This window comes from Ovis aries, chromosome 9 (assembly GCF_016772045.2).
Source record: "Ovis aries strain OAR_USU_Benz2616 breed Rambouillet chromosome 9, ARS-UI_Ramb_v3.0, whole genome shotgun sequence".
Taxonomy (NCBI): Eukaryota; Metazoa; Chordata; class Mammalia; order Artiodactyla; family Bovidae; genus Ovis; species Ovis aries.
The window spans coordinates 20,926,121-20,941,125 of record NC_056062.1 but is presented as its reverse complement, the minus strand read 5'-3'; positions in this window follow the sequence as shown (position 1 = coordinate 20,941,125).

Below are 15,005 nucleotides of genomic sequence, written 5' to 3'. Positions count from 1 at the left end.
TTCCCTCTGTGCCATCTTGTCCAGCTGGCACTGACCCGCCACCTTCAAGCCTCAGATCACACTTTGTCTTCCCTGAAACAGTCCCCAACTTCGCCAAGCATGTGGCTGAATCACTGCCCTATGCATCTTATTGTTGGTGCTGTTGTTCAGCCACTAAGTCATGTGACCCCATGGGCTGTAGCCCACCAGGCTCTTCTGTCCATGGGATTTCCCAGGCAAGAACTGGAGTAGGCTGCCATTTCCTTCACCAGGGGATCTTCCTGTCCTAAGGATCGAACTTGCATTTCTTGTATTGGCAGGCAGATTCTTTACCACTGAGCCACCTGAGAAGCCTCCTATGCATCTTAGACATCTCCCCATTTGTGCTGGTCAGATATGACCTCTTTGTGGGCAGGGTGTGTGCTTGCCTCCATTATTTTGTCCCCACTGCCCACCTAGACCCTGACCCAGAGCTGGTGTTCCTGAATATGAACTGAGTGTGGACTTCCCCAGACCATGCTGATCTTCTGAGATGTGCTTTCCTTCCCTGAGCCCAGCTCTTAGGGCACCATCCCTGTTGGAAATGTGATTCATTTTCTCAGTCTCCTCTTATATGATGAGAACAGAGACTATTACCCATTTTCCTGGCTGGTTCTCCAGTGCCTAATACAACAGGCTTTAAAAGGTTCTCAAATAGGGATTTCCTTTGTGGCGCAGTGGATAAGAGTCTGCTTGCCGATGCAGGAGACATGAGTTCAATACCTGGTCTGGCCACATGCCACAACTACTGAGCCTGCGCTTCACAAAGAGAGAAACCACTGCAGCGAAAAGTCTGTGCACCTCAATGCAGAGTAGCCCCCACCCCCGCCCCCAGCTAGAGAAAGCCTAGCTGCAATGAAGACCCTGTGCAACCAAAAATTAAATAAAATAACAAATTTTAAAAGCACTCAAATAACCATGCACTAGATAGAATAATAAACCCATCCACCGATCATTCTAAACATCTGAGTCCAAGCCCACACTGCTCTTAAATAAAGTAATCTCTGCCAAACAGATGGCCTGTCATGTCCTGCTCACCCCAACTCCAGGACCTGTCTGAGCTTCCCCGTGAAGCAGAAGTGTGTTTCCTGGAATCTGTAAATGCCAGGGTTTGGTGTCAGGATGAAATGTTTCTGATACCCATGAGCAATGAGTCTGGTCCTGAAACACCAAAGCGAAAAGAAAAGAAAGCCTGTCAGTGCCACTCTCTGGGGACAGTGTGACAATGTCAAAATAGACTCACAGCAAATGCTATCAGCTTCGACTGAAGGGAAACACTGGGACTTCTGTAGTGATGAGACCCAGAGGACAGAGATGATGTGCTCCACTCTCTTCCTCATTCCCCCAACTCCTCCATCCTCCAGTGACTCTTCACCCTTGTCCCCCTTCATGCCCACGGAGAAAGTTTGGGGCTCTGAGTTCCTGCCATTGCTACTCTTCTAAGAAGGTGACAAAGGAACGCATATCTTATTTATTTTATGCAATCATTTCTTTAATAAAATATGAAGTGTTTTACAGTAACATAGAGAAAACATCTTGCAAAAGAAAAACACACACACACACACTTTAAAACACCCAAACCAAGCATTCATCTATCCAAGTTTATTGGAAAAGCTGAAATAGGCTGATGGACTCCTGTGCTGGGCGGCCACCCTGGCTAGATTCAATACTGGGTCTGGGAGACAGAAAGCAAGCAAGGCAAATCTAATCCAAATGGTATTTTCCCTCCAGAATCTGTGCTCCATTCCCTGGACCCTTGTATTCCAGCCCACAGATCAATCCATCTCCTCTCATAGTCACCCCCAGACTGCTGGGCAGTTGTCCCCCTTTTTCTTACAAGCCATCAGGTATGCAGAAGCACACAGTCAGTCATCTACAAATTGCCAAGATGCAACCAGCTCCCTCTTCATATCTTGAACAGTAGAGCTTAGATCTCTATAGTTGCAGTTGTTCAGCTCTAAAAAAGGACAATTATTACCTGGTAGGGCTTTAGATGGGGAAACAGTGGAAACAGTGTCAGACTTTATTTTGGGGGGCTTCAAAATCACTGCAGATGGTGATTACAGCCATGAAATTAAAAGACGCTTACTCCTTGGAAGAAAAGTTATGACCAACCTAGATAGCATATTCAAAAGCAGAGACATTACTTTGCCGACTAAGGTCCATCTAGGCAAGGCTATGGTTTTCCCAGTGGTCATGTATGGATGCGAGAGTTGGACTGTGAAGAAAGCTGAGCACCGAAGAATTGCTGCTTTTGAACTGTGGTGTTGGAGAAGACTCTTGAGAGTCCCTTGGACTGCAAGGAGATCCAACCAGTCCATTCTGAAGGAGATCAGCCCTGGGATTTCTTTGGAAGGAATGATGCTGAAGCTGAAACTTCAGTACTTTGGCCACCTCATGCGAAGAGTTGGCTCATTGGAAAAGACTCTGATGCTGGGAGGGATTGGGGGCAGGAGGAGAAGGGGACGACCGAGGATGAGATGGGTGGATGGCATCACTGACTCGATGAACATGAGTCTAAGTGAACTCCGGGAGTTGGTGATGGACAGGGAGGCCTTGGGTGCTGCGATTCATGGGGTTGCAAAGAGTCGGACACAACTGAGCGACTGAAATGAACTGAACTGAGGGCTTTCAAGTTAACCAGATCCTGGTCTGCATTCTCCCTCTCAGCTCACTCTGCAATCACGCACAAGTTAAATTAACCTCTCTGAGGCTTCTCTTTCTCATCTACAAAATACAGGGAACTCACTGCAACCTCATAGACCTCTTGTGAGCATTGTGTTTGTGTGTGAGTGTGTTCAGATTAGGGAATCTCTGGGCTCTGGGATCCATGTGGCGATTCTCTATAGGTGGGAGCACATGGCCCAAGCATGTGGATTCTGGAGCTGCCCCACCTGGGTTCATATCCTGGCCCTGCCACTGTGATCCCCAGTATTCATATGGTGAAGTCCTAACCTCCAGGGTTTCACTGTGGGGCTGTATTTGAAGACAGGGTCTTTAAAGGGGTTGTTGTTCTTTAGTTGGTAAGTCATGTCCAACTCTTTGCAACGCCATGGACTGTAGCCCACCAGGCTCCTCTGTCCATGGGATTTCCCAGGCAAAAATAGTTGAGTGGGTTGCCATTTCCTTCTCCAAGGGATCTTCCCAACCCAGGGAATGAAACTGCATCTCCTGCATTAGCAGGCAGATTTTTTTTTTTTTAACCACTCTGCCACGTCAGAAGCCCCTTGTGAGGATTAATTATGGCATAATTTATATAAAACTCCAGACCATCTGCGCAAGATCATAAGACCATCCCTGCCCCACAGGGGCGCTGGATTTGCATGAGTATCTGGGTTATTTTTAAAATATACAAGGTCAGAACTGCTCAGACACTCGATTTTAGCTCAAGCCTTCTGTTTTACTGCTCAGGAAACTGTGGCCCAGAGAAACTCACAAATTGCCTTAGAGTCCCACATGCCAATTCAAGGGAGAAGCATTTGTTGATTTGTACATTTAATAAACACCGTGCTTATGCTGTATCAGACACTGTTCCAGGTGTTTTGCAAATATCAGAATATTGAATATTTACAGAAAGTCTATAATGTAGGAATTATGGTCATCTAGGCTTTATAGACGAGGGAAAGAGAAGGGTCAGTGACTTGCCCAACTACAGGCTTGTAATTAACGAAAGAGGGGTGTAACCCAGGCAGCTGGCTGCAGAGCCTGTGCACTGAACTTTGAAGTATGGTACTGATGGTTCAAGTTCTAAAGAGCTTCTAAAGAAGCTTTTCAGGCTTCTTTAATTTTCATCTGCAGCCAGTGCTGCCTCTTCTTTCCGTCCCCTCCCCTTCTTCTTCCCTCTCTTTCCCTCCCTCCTCTTTAGGCTTTTATCTTTCCTAATTAATAATAAAGAGAGTGAAATTACTTTTTCTGAGAATTCCCCCTGAGCAGGGGCTGAGCAAAAGCCTGTGCGTTACTACTTGACTGGAGAGAATTCCAGAGAAGATGGAGGGAGGAAGAAGTGGCAGGAGGATCGGAGGAGGGGAGATCCATGAGAGGGCGCCTCCCTGAGCTGGCCTGCAGTCCGTATTGTTTAATCATCAGGAACTGTCTCTGAGAGGAACCGGGAAACAGACTGCTGGGGAAGGGAGAGGTGGGAGGAGGAAGAAGGCACCCATTGGCTCCCACTTCCAGGAGGTCAAATCTTTGCTCCCTGGGGTGTTTATGCTTCAGAATTGCCCAGGCTACGGATGTGGATTGCATGCGGCCAGGCTCCAGCTGTCTCTCACCTCAGCAGCAGCAGAGACCCCTGGTCGTAGTAGGAGGGGCTACAGCTCTGCAGAGTTGGAGTGGAAAGGTGACCCACGGTGAACGGAGGGGGTGCCTGGGGACCTGGTCCCCAGGGAGGGAAGGGTGTGCGATACCCCTGCCTCGAGGAGCTGCTGAATTCTCTTGACCTCCAGATCTAGCCAGGAGTCCCCAGTCTATGGTCCTGATTCCCATTCCATCCTTAGTTGTCTGAATAATTTGGGGCGGGCCTCTTAATTTCTATCACTTTCCCATTTATTAAATGAAGATCAAACAAGCAAAGGGAAAGGAAAAGGACCCCTCCAGGAAGACACAGTGGATTGGTGGTAAAGCCAAATGAAACATCTAGCTTTGGTGGTGACTTTGGTGTGGAGTCCTATCCCAAGGTCACAGGTGCAGGGCCTTGCACCAAGGTCACCTCCAGAACCAACAGAGCCCCTTTACAACCATTGCCAAAAGCCTCGCTTATCATCACTAGCCAGCTTCCTGACCCCGTATTAGGTAAGAATGTCTACCTCAGTATTCACCCTATAGCACCCTAACCCTATAGCACCTTAATGTTAACATTCCGGCAGAAATTTTCTTTGTCTTGAGGTTATAAAAATTGCCTCAGTTCAATTGAGCCAATTGACTGGCTCAGTCACTTAGTCATGTCTGACTCTTTGTGACCCCACAGATTGCAGCACGCCAGGCCTCTCTGTCCATCACCAACTCCCAGAGTTTACGAAAACTCATGTCTATCAAGTTGGTGATGCCATCCAACTATCTCATCCTCTGTCATCCCCTTCTCCCCCTGCCTTCAGTCTTTCCCAGCATCAGGGAATGAGTCAGTTCTTCGTATCAGGTGGCCAAAGTATTGGAGTTTCAGCTTTAGCATCAGTCCTTCCAATGAATATTCAGGACTGATATCCTTTAGGATGGACTGGTTGGATCTCCTTGCAGACCAAGGGACTCTCAAGAGTCTTCTCCAACACCACAGTTCAAAAGCATCAATTCTTTGGTGCTCAGCTTTCTATATAGTCCACCTCTCACATCCATACATGACCACTGGAAAATCCTTGACTAGATGGACCTTTGTTGGCAAAGTAATGTCTCTGCTTTCAAATATGTTGTCTAGGTTGGTCATAGCTTTTCTTCCAAGGAGCAAGCGTCTCTTAATTTCATGGCTGCAATCACCATTTGCAGTGATTTTGGAGCCCCCCAAAATTAAGTCTGCCACTGTTTCCACTGTTTCCCCATCTATTACCATGAAGTGATAGGACCAGATGCCATGATCTAAGTTTTCCTAATGTTGAGCTTTAAGCTGACTTTTTCACTCTTCTATTTCACTTTCATCAAGAGTCTGTTTAGTTCCTCTTCATTTTCTGCCATAAGGGTGGTGTCATCTGCATATCTGAGGTTATTGATATTTCTCTCGGCAATCTTGATCCCAGATTGTGCTTCATCCAGCCCAGCATTTCTCATGATGCACTCTGCATATAAATTAAAAAGCAGGGTGACAATATACAACCTTGACAATATACAGTACCCCTTTTCTTATTTGGAACCAGTTGGTTGTTCCATATCCAGTTCTAACTGTTGCTTCCTGACCTGCATACAGCTTTCTTAGGCAGGTCAGGTGGTCTGTATTCCCATCTCTTTAAGAATTTTCTACAGTTTGTTGTGATCAGTCAAAGGCTTTGGTGTAATCAATAAAGCAGAAGTACATGTTTTTCTGGAACTCTTTTGCTTTTTCTATGATCCAACAGATGTTGGCGATTTGGTCTCTGGTTCCTCTGCATTTTCTAAAACCACCTTGAACATCTGGAAGTTCACGGTTCACATATTGCTGAAGCCTGGCTTGGAGAATTTTGAGCATTACTTTACTAACATGTGAGATGAGTGCAATTGTGCGGTAGTTTGAGCATTCTTTTGCATTGCTTTTCTTTGGAATTAGAATGAAAACTGACCTTTTCCAGTCCTGTGGCCACTGCTGAGTTTTCCAAATTTGCTGGCATATTGAGTGTAGCACTTTCACAACATCATCTTTTAAGATTTGAAATGTCTCAACTGGAATTCCATCACCTCCACTAGCTTTGTTTGTAGTGATGCTTCCTAAGGACCACTTGAGTTCACATTCCAGGATGTCTGGCTCTAGGTGAGTGATCACACCATTGTGATTATCTGGGTGGTGAAGATCTTTTTTGTATAGTTCTTCTGTGTATTCTTGCCACCCCTTCTTAATATCTTCTGCTTCTGTTAGGTCCATACCATTTCTGTCCTTTATTGAGCCCATCTTTGCATGAAATGTTCCCTTGGTATCTCTAATTTTCTTGAAGAGATCTCTAGTCTTTCCCATTCTGTTCTTTTCCTCTGTTTCTTTGCATTGATCACTGAGGAAGGCTTTCTTATCTCTCCTTGCTATTCTTTGGAACTCTGCATTTAAATGGGTATATCTTTCCTTTTCTTCTGAAAAGCCTTGGCTCTCCTTGAGTAGGCCTGCTGTTCTAACAGCATCCTGTCCTGCCCGTCAGGAGGTGTAGGCCCACAGCACTCTCAGTGTCTGCATTATCTCTGCTCTTTGTCCTTCATAAACCTCCTCCTTTCTGCAGTATTACTCTGTGTCTGGAAAATTCTTTCCCAATCCACATTCAGATTGCCACGGAAAACAGGGATACTTTTCAAGCAGCATTCTAGAAAAAGAAGCTTTTCACTAGCTTCACAGCAGCCACCAAACAGACCCTCCATTACAAACTTGAGCAATCTATGAACGGCCGTGCAGGCCCTTGCATCACAGCCATATAGCCAGACAAAGACTCATCTCAAGTCAAGAAAGTGAGTTCTCCAGGTCCTTAACTTCTGAATCGTCCAAAAAGCTTTACTCTCAATTTGTAAACTATGCCCAGTAGTCCCAGAGAGCATCAGTAGTTCACCAATAGTCCCTTTTTTTAACTTAATGTGACACAGATCAATCAAGTAGTGTAGATGTTTCATATAAAACATGAGGTTAGAAAAATGATCATTTATGAAGCACATTTTAAGTACCAGAGACTATGCTAGGTGCTCTATTTTCATTTGAATTGTGAACATACATTATGTGCTTCTGTTTTCTGGGCACCGTTTCTCACAGGATAACATGTCACTCATTCATTCCTCCCAGCAGCCCAGGGAGAGGGGAATGGGTGTGAATATTTCTAATTTACAGATGAGGAAATCAGGCTCAGAGAAGCTGACTCTCTGGCTCCACAGCACGCAGCTGGTGTGAGGTGGAAGTGACAGTGTCCATCAGGCATCTGGCTCTAGACTTCATGCTCTGCGCTTCTGCTCGCTGCTATTTCAGACTCACCGCGACCCTGAGCTGCCAAGCAGCGAACTTGTCTATAGGACAAAGTGCAGACTCTCTGAAGGATGGGCTATCCAGCCCTCCTCCCCAAACCCAACAACCCTTTCCATTCTGTGTCTCTGACAGTGCTGGGAAAATTACCTTTTAAACCCTGATCAGCTACATTCTAGTTCTCTGACCTTGACTGGTCATCTTCACCTCTCTAAGGACACTTCTCTGCGTCCTTATCTGCAAAAGGAGGGGGGAAACCTCTTCCTTTGCAAGAGTCTTGTGAAATACAACCAGACAGCCTACGTGAGAACGCTTCATTCCATGCCAGGAACACAATGGAGTTCAGAGTGCCTGTTTTCTTCCTTTTCCTTTCCTGAACTTCTGAACTTCTGAACTTCAGCAGACATTAGTTTGCAACTTACCTGAATGCCTCCTACGTACTTCCAGCCAAAACACCCTGTCTGCAGGAGCCCTAGGAGTGAGCCCATTCTGTTACATATATCACTGGAATGGGTCCTCTTCCTGAGTTGAGGGTGAAGCTTCTGAGTTTACTTCTTTGTAATTACCCCCTTGCCCAGCAGTTTCTGACAGAGGCAGGAGCTTATTAGATAAAACCCTTTCATTGAATCCATAAGTGCATAACCAAACACAACCTTTTCTGGCCCCTCACTGGAGCATGATAGTGACTCAGTGACTTGAGGCTTGACTTGGCTTACCTGTGCATGCCTGGATTGATCTCCAGGGGGACCTAGTTGGGAAGGATTGTTTCTCAGCTTCTCTGCAGTCAGTTCAATTCAAGGAATGTGTCATTAAGAGGCAGAACCTGACGCGCTCGGAAGACACCCTGCCTTGTCCTCATTTCTGGGAACATCATGTTAGGTCTTCCACACCCCTGCCCAGATTAGCCACTTGAGAAGCATTTTGAATGGGCAGGCGTTTGCCCATGTCCTTTGTCCAGACTGACGACTCAACAGGAAAAGGAAGTGCACAGGCTCCAAGAGCAAATAGAATTTGGGGTGCTTGCCTGCCACGCTCTTGTTCTGTCTCTCACACACGCTCATGTAGATAGATGCTGTATTTTCTAGGATTAAGAGGAAGCAATCTCACTTTTAACTAGCATGGAAATAGTGAGTTTGCCCTGTCCTTCCAGCTGTTTTTTTTTTTTTTTTCAATAGTTTTATGGCTGCTTAATAGAGGTTTGCCATGGAACACTTCACACAATCAGGAGGGACGTGCCCTGTGCACCCTTCTAAGTGCTCAAGTCAGTTTCAGCCTAAGGAGAAGTAGTGTAATAGGTAAGAACAAATCTGACTCCATACTGGATCTGTTTCTTTCTCTTTTTTCATTTCATTTCATTTCATTTATTTTAAACTTTTAATTTTTGTATAGGGGCTTAACAGATTAACAATGTTGTGATAGTTTCAGGTAACAGCGAAGGGACTCAGCCATACGTATATAAGTATCCTTTCTCCTCCAAACTCCCCTCCCATCCAGGCTGCCACATGACATTGAGCAGAGCTGCCTGTGCTGTGCCGTAGGTCCTTGTTGGTTATCCATTTTAAATGTAGCAGTGTGTACATGTCGATCCCAAACTCCCTGACTATCCCTTCCCCCTATTCTCACCCGCTCATCCCCCAGCAACCATAAGTTGGCCCAGAAAATTGCAGGTGGGACCCAGCAGTCTTATCTGCAGGGCAAGGGCAGGAGCCAAGGTTGCTGTGGGGATATAGGGGACTTCCAAAGAGAAACACTGGGATGTTGCCTAAGAGTCAGTGTGGCTCTGGGGTCAAGCTAAGTCAGAAATTCAGATAAACCAGACAGAACTGAAAGAAGAGGGGCAGTTTTACATGACATAGGGCAGAAAGGACAACTAGATAAGTACACCACCAGAAACCGACTATTGATCTCATAGGGACAGCAAAACATCTTATCTTGCCAAAGGGTTTGAGTTCAGCCGTTCGTTGCCTGAAAAGCAAAGCAGATCCTAATCTTTTCTGGTTAAACGACAGTTTAAAAAGTTTGGGGAGGCCTATGGTTGGTTCAGGATGCAGAACTGAAGTATGATGGTGACTTTTACTATTATTTTTATTTCTAATGGCAAAAATTCTTCTTGAAAGTCTGAATGATATATCCTCAACAAATGTTTCTCAACGGTTACACAGGTATCTCAAGGGCTCTTGTTAAAATGCAGAAATCGGAGTCAGCAAGTCTGGGGCAGGGCCTGAGACTCTGCATTCCTAACCTGCTCCCAGAGCATGCAGACACTGCTGGACCGCAGACCACACTTTGAGTAGCAAGCGTCTCCACACCACACCTATGTGCGCAGTGGCCTGCATCCAGACAACTTCTAGGGTCTACTTAGGGTCACTTTGTGAATGTGTCTGCAGCTGGGTTATGGCAGAAAGAGCCCCAAGCTAGGGAACAGGATATCAGAGCCCAAATCTTGGTCTTGAGGTAATATGACCTTTGGAGAATTATTTTGGCTCTCAGCGTCTCAGTTTCCTTACTTATAAAACAAGGCTAGTGGGAGGCTTCAATGAGCTCACATGTGTAGAGACAGATGGCACTTTTGTACACAAACCTGGGTCTAAAAAAAAGGCAGTCCCCTGCTCCCTCAGCACCAGGCTCATGTGGGGCCCAAACCAAGTCCTTCTCACGGCCCCTCCAGAAGCACTATTGGACCGAAGGGACCTCAAAGGCAAGCCCGCACTCCAAGCCCTTCTGGGGTGCCCCTGGTGGCCATGAGCTGGAGCCCCTGGTGTCCTGTCTCACTGATTCTCCCAGGGGGAGCGCTGACTTGGTGCTTGAGGGTTTGGCAAAGCAGTTTCTTTTCTCACCCTTCCCCACCTGATGTCCCCCTTTTCTTCCTCCGGGTGTCCTTTCTCCCCTCTCCTCTGCCATCACCGCCTCCCCCACGAGACCGCGTGACTGCCCGCCACCCCAGGTTCCGCTTGGAGGTTTGCCATCCAGTCCGAGCAAGGACCTTCCAAAGTTCTGCTGCTGCACAGCCCCCTCCAGCATGTGGAGCTGGGACCCCTCCCGAGCCCAGCAGAGAGGGAAGGATACCCTGCAGGGAGTCCCATCTTAACCTCCATCTGTCTGTTCAAAGAGCTTTTCTCACCAGCAGCCCCCTGCTCCCTCAGGACCAGGCTCATGTTGGGTCCAAACTAATTCCTTCTCATGGCCCCTCCAGAGGCACTGAATTGGATCAAAAGGACCTCAGTTTCCTGCAAAAGGACCCGGGAGCCCGATGATACCATGAGTTATAAAAGAAAACAGAGGGAAGAAAATCCAAGAAAGAGTGGCTATAGGGACTTCCCTGGCAGTCCAGTGGTTAAGACTCAGCACTTGCAACACAAGGGGCACTGGGTTCAGTCCCTCATGAGGGGACTAAGATCCCACATGCCTTGCAGTGCAGCCAAAAAGCTGATTCACTTTGCTGTACAGCAGAAACTAACGCAGCGTTGTAAAGCAACTATAGTCCAATAAAAATTAACCTTAAACAAGATATACAATAAATCCCACTTGAAGATAAAAACGAAGAAAACAGGGAAATTGGACTTCATCACAATAAAGTACTTTTGTGCATCAAAGGACATGATCAAGGGACTTCTCTGGCAGTCCAGTGGCTAGGACTCCATGCTTGCACTCCCGAAGGCACAGGTTGGATCTCTGGTCGGGGAACTAAGATCCCACAGTTCTCACAGCATGGCAAAAGAGAAAAAAAAGGACATTATCAAGAGAGGAAAAATACGAACTCTAGAATGAGGGAAAATATTTGCAAATCACATATTGGTGAATCTAGTATCCAAAATATGGAAAGGACTTTTACAGTGCAATAAACACACAGGTACAAAGATAAACAACGCAATTAGAACATGGGTATGGGAGTGGAATAGATATTTCTCCAAAGAAGGTAAGCACATGGTGAACAAGCACAGGAAAAAGTACTCCATGTCGTTAGGCATTAGGGAAATGCAAATCAAAACCCATGATGGCACTTTACATCTGATAGGATGACTGTTAAAATTGCAAAAAAAGGAAAAGAGCCAGAATCATCATGAATGTGGAAACATCGGAATCCTCACATACTGCTGATGGGACTATAAAATGATTCTGCCACTGTGGAACGGCTTTGGGGGTTCCTCAAAAAATTAAACATGGAATGAGCATGTGACTCTGAAACTCTACTTAGATAGATATCCCAAAGAACTGAACAAATTCTTGTACATTAATATTTACAGCAGTATAGTTCACAATAGCCAAAGGCGGAAACGACCCCAATGTCCATCAGTGGATGCGTGGATAAACAAACTGTGGTGTACACACGCAATGAACGATATTATTCAGTGATAAAGGGGAATGAAGTTCTGATACATGCTACAAGTTGGATGGAACTGGGCAACAGTAGCTAACTGAAGCTAACCAATCACAAAAGAACAAATATTATATGATTACCTTTATATGCAATATCTAGAATGATAAATCATACCGGCAGAATACAGACTCATGGTGGCCAGGAGCTAGGGGAGAAGGCAACAGAGGATAAACGCTTCATAGGAAAGAGGTTTTATTTTGAGATGATGAAGATGCTTTGGAACTAGCTAATGTAAAAGGTGTAGAACGCAGTGAATGAAGTAAATGTCACTGAATTGTACACCTTAAATAAAACGGTCAATTTCATCTCAGTGGGAAAAAAATATGTGAAGAACTAAAGGATACCAATAAAAGGTCTTTATTCATTAGAGACAAAGCTGAGTGTGTCTAACTGTGTGCCTTTGGGCAGGCCCCTTGGTTTCTCTGAGCCCATGTCCTCTGCTGTGTAAAATGGGAATGTTTGCCCGCCTCGCTGAACTGCTCTGACAATTCCATGACAATTCATCTACCATCGGGTGAAGCAAGAGATATCTCCAATAAGAAATAAAATTATGTCAAATGTATATTTTATGTCAGTCTGAAGTGAATCCTATGCAGTTCCTCCTTCTCGAAGATAAGCTCTGTGTTACTGTCTCATACATAGTCACTTAATTACACCCTCCCTGACATCCGCTTCTAACTATCCATCCCCAACTCTAAATCTTAGCTCTTTATCATAAGCCCCATTAAGGGAGAGATCTTTCACCTGCCCCAAACTTCTCAGTGCCTGGCCAAAACCAGAACATGATAGCTGTCATTTGGGGGTGCTTCCAGTGAGCGGGGTTCTAGGCCAAGCACATTATTCACAGAGTGTTTTATGAAATTCTTGCAACATTTCTTTAATGTAGCTAGGTATCACCAAGCCCATTTTATGGACAAGAAGAAGGGTGCAGAAGGTGGGTGGGCTCTCCAAGGTCACACAAGGTGAGTGGTGGAGCTGAAATCTGGTCCAATCCAGAGAGTTCAGTCCTTCAGGACCACAGCCTGAAGATTTTTAAATGCTTCACTGGACTGAGCTGGGCTTGCTTCCAGGACTAGATCTTCGCTTTGAGTGACTCTTGGCAGAAAAAGAAGACAGCAGGCTGACATGAAAAGGCACCCAGTGGACAGCTGAGAGACTTGTACCCTTGACCAAACTTTGCCGTTTTTCTTCCTGGGCTTTGGCTTTTCCGTCTGTTCGATGGAAGGGCTGGGTTTCTGTAATGCTATGAATGCCTGTGAGACACTCACTATTGAGGGTTGAGAACTTCAAGCTTCCCTGGATTTTCTTGGAGATCCTCATTTTGTTTTCATTTTGTTTCAAGAGTTTTCAAGACTTAGAGAGTCATTTCACCATCTGAGAAATGGCCCCACTAACCCGTGGAGTCATCTAGTTGTCAGGCAAGAAATATGACGAGATTCCCTCGACTCAAAGTGGTGGGCTCATCACGGTACATCTACCTCTGTGCTCCGCCCAGCACTCCTGAGCTGGTGGAGGAGTTCCATTGCCAGCTGTCTAGGACCTCTTGAGTGTGACTTGTCACTCAGCTCATAGCTGAATCCCTCCCTAGGAGCTACCCATGGACAGGGGAACCTGCCTCCCCCAATATCACACCCCCATCTGAAGGCTGTCTGCTCCAAATAACGAGCCTGTTGCGGGAGGGGGGTGAACTGCAAAGTCAAGCTCCTGACCCCACACTCAGCTCGTCCTCACAGGACCAGGCAGCACAGAGCCCGTGCCACAGACTGCATACATTACACACGTCTTGACCCAGGGGCTCTGCAACGGTCAGAAACCATAGCTTCATGCACACACAGAAACACATGCAGGCACATTGAATGGGAATTCTTAAAGCTTGTGTCTTTGAGGGTGAACAATGTAAGTATTAAAAAATGAAAGTATCCATTGCTCTGAGAGCTGCTTGAGATTCCTGGAATGTTAGGAAATGTGTTTACAGTTTAGTCCTCGGTTCTGATATGACCCAGAAATAGGGTCAAGCAGAGAACCTGGTTTGTAATGGGTGTCAACATGCGTCCATCAAACATTTACTGAGCACCTAACCTTCACTGAATTCTCCAGGCAAGAATACTGGAGTGGGTTACCATTCCCTTCTCCACGGGACCTTACTGACCCAGAGATTGAACTCGGGTCTCCTGCATTACAGGCAGATTCTTTACCATCTGAGCTACTAGAGAAACCTTATTTTATATATTATATATAGGTATTAACCTTGGCTAGGCATTGAGCTGGGTGCTGAAGAGTATGAAGGTGAGCAAGACAGAGTCCTGGTCTCCATGGAGATTTGGAAAGACGCACAACGCAGGGGCAGACCATTCCCTGGGAGAAGTGCTCCGTGTGCATCAAAAGCAGAAACTCTACGAGGGCAGAGGCTCTTGTCTTTCCTGCTCACCACTGCGTCCTCGTACATGCTATGGTCCCAGGCACAGAGCAGGCCCTCATAAACCTGCTGGATGGTGAGCACGAGGGTGGCACTGACTCTGCTTAGGGAGTCAGGGAGGTAGAGGAAGTTGGCTAATATAAGAAACTGGGTTCTCATGCATTTAATTATTGGTCCACTCATTCATGCATTCCTGCATTCATCCCTCCGTCATTCTTTATCCCTTCAGGTGTTAACTGAACCATTTGCTTTTGTGATGGGAGGGAAGATGAGTCACAGCTAAACAGCCACAAAACTTGAAACATGTTGCAACAGGGCCAGAGTCCAAAGGGCCCCAGGGGAAGAAAGGTCAAACAGTAAAGGGAGGGTGTGAGGCTTCCCAGAGCTGGTGGCGCTCAAGCTGGCTTTTTAAGGGAAAATGGAAATTTTCAGAGTCTCAAAGGGGCTGGTGTGAGGCTGTCAGTGAGAATGTGGGGCAATTAAAATGGAGATTCCCAAACGCTGAAACTGCACTCTTGGTAAAACCGACAACACACCACAATATGACCTTGTGCATGAATGTGCTTTACAAACTGTGACACACCCTGGGG